Source organism: Lampris incognitus, chromosome 2, assembly GCF_029633865.1.
Source record: "Lampris incognitus isolate fLamInc1 chromosome 2, fLamInc1.hap2, whole genome shotgun sequence".
Taxonomy (NCBI): Eukaryota; Metazoa; Chordata; class Actinopteri; order Lampriformes; family Lampridae; genus Lampris; species Lampris incognitus.
The window spans coordinates 90,726,829-90,729,328 of record NC_079212.1 but is presented as its reverse complement, the minus strand read 5'-3'; the positions used below and the strand labels follow the sequence as shown (position 1 = coordinate 90,729,328).

Below are 2,500 nucleotides of genomic sequence, written 5' to 3'. Positions count from 1 at the left end.
CAACTCATTATCAAAACAACTCATTATCGATACAACTCATTATCGATACAACTCATTATCAAAACAACTCGTTATCGATACAACTCATTATCGATACAACTCATTATCGATACAACTCATCAAAACAACTCATTATCGTTACAACTCATTATCAAAACAACTCATTATCGATACAACTCATTATCGAAACAACTCATTATCGATACAACTCATTATCAAAACAACTCGTTATCGATAAAACTCGTTATCGATACAACTCATTATCGCTACAACTCATTATCGATACAACTCATTATCAATACAACTCATTATCGATACAACTCATTATCAATACAACTCATTATCAAAACAACTCATTATCGATACAACTCATTATCGATACAACTCATTATCGATACAACTCATTATCAAAACAACTCGTTATCAAAACAACTCATTATCGATACAACTCATTATCGATACAACTCATTATCGATACGACGCATTACCGATACCTTTATAAAAGCAGCTACAGCCTTTATAACCTCATCGTTCGAGGCCGTGTTGCGTGGACGTCTCTTGGAGTGGGTGTCGAATATGGTTGTCGCTTGTTTTCCGTGAGAAAGGAAGAGAGGAGTGAAAGTTTCGGAGACTGTGTCCTCCACCGAAAAACGACCCCGTAGGTCGTTTGTACAAGCAGCTTATGGCCGTATGGGTTGGAGGACTTGTTGTCAGTTCCGGTCCATTACACAGCCGCGTATTTCACCGTTTCCCTCACTGATGGACACACATACCCAGACTAACACACCTATCCAGACTAACACACATACCCAGACTAACACACATTTCCAGACTAACACATATATCCAGACTAACACACAAACCCAAATTAACACACATACCCAGACTAACACACATATCCAGACTAACATACATACCCAGACTAACACACATACCCAGACTAACACACATATCCAGACTAATACACATATCCAGACTAACACACATACCCAGGCTAACACACATAACCAGACTAACACGCCTATCCAGTCTAAACAAATAAAATCACTGTCCAGGAGAAGGAACGCCAGCCAGGATGACTGTCGAAACTGTCGGACTTCATGGGCTAGCAGTTAGCTTAGCCTGCCCCGCTTCCGCGTCCTGTCAGACCGCCCTCAGTGTTTTCTCTCTGGGCACAGCTCCGGTCAGGGCCGTGGTCCCTGGGCCCACAGGACGCAGCAGACCAAGCTCTCCCATCTGATCCAGCACCAGCTCTCCCAGCTGATCCAGCACCAGCTCTCCCAGCTGATCCAGCACCAGCTCTCCCAGCCATCAAGCGAATATGATCACTACCTGACAGCATTTTGCAACTTGTTTGGGTTTGGGGGTAAGAGATGTGACCTTCAGCTGGGGTAAGAGATGTTACCCTCAGCTCCACTTTACGGGAGACCAAAAGAGAGTTCAGACCTTCTTCCTTACATATGAAGACAGAGTATTTAAAAAACAAAACAAATCAGCGCTGGTTTGAAATACTTATTAAACCAAGTGTGGATGGCACGCTGCAGTGTAACACAGCGCTGCTCCTGGGTGGAGACGTGCTGAGATCTTTAAAAGACAGGCGGACATCCTCGGATCAGATACAGTATGTTCTAGTTAATCTTTATTGAGCCCCGCTGGTACTTACGCAGTTCACAGATCAGCAACAGGACAGATGCCCTAACAGCCTTACGTTGCTGCACGTTTCCAACGAACTTATGGGAGGTTTAAGAAAGGATCAGGACGTTTATGAGGGAGTTTTCGGCATTGGAAACAGCTTTTTGGTGCCTTTAGGTGACACGTGATGAAAACTACTTAACTACTGCCTTACAAATAGCAGAGAATCCTCTTTTTACATGACTCTGACGCTCTCCTGTATGTATCTTCCGTATCTCTGCTGTTTGCCAGATGTGGGCCAGAACCAAGCCACAGCAATGCCACATGTGCCACATATTTGCCAAAGGTGACCCATATTTGTTTTGTGATATTTGGGCCATAGTCACCATTTACCCCACGGGACCACTTCAGGGTCACATCCAGATCACATGTTGCCCAGAGCACCGCATCTTTGCCAAAAAAGGCCCACATGTGATTTGGCATATTTGGGCCATATTTGCTGTTATACATGTGGGCCACTTCAGGCTCACATCCGTCTTGTCAGGGCCAGAAGAAGGCCATCAGTGCCGCATCATTGCCTGAAGTGGCCCACATCAGGATGCTATCTGGGAAATGAGCCAATCTGCATACCAACAGGTCCTCAATGGTAAATGCCCAAATGTCCTGCTCATGGCGGCAGCCCTGCACTAATGACACCGCTGCCGTCTAGTTTACATCCCGAGGGCCTCTGGAACCTTTGAAAGGAGGCGTGTTGCCACGTCTCTTAAAATGTTTTTTTCTGAGAACCATACGGCCCTGCCCCTATCATGTGCCTGCATGACGGCGGACGAGAGCAGTAAGAAATGCCCCGGTGTGAGGTGAAACGGCA

General features: G+C 45.4%; 1 protein-coding gene across 1 annotated transcript in view; it reads left to right on the top strand.

Annotated features, from left to right (window-relative positions):
- LOC130130742 (potassium voltage-gated channel subfamily B member 1-like) overlaps window positions 1–2,500 on the top strand; it is a 65,615-nt gene that overhangs the window by 1,434 nt on the left and 61,681 nt on the right. The gene's annotated exons all lie outside the window — the stretch shown is intronic.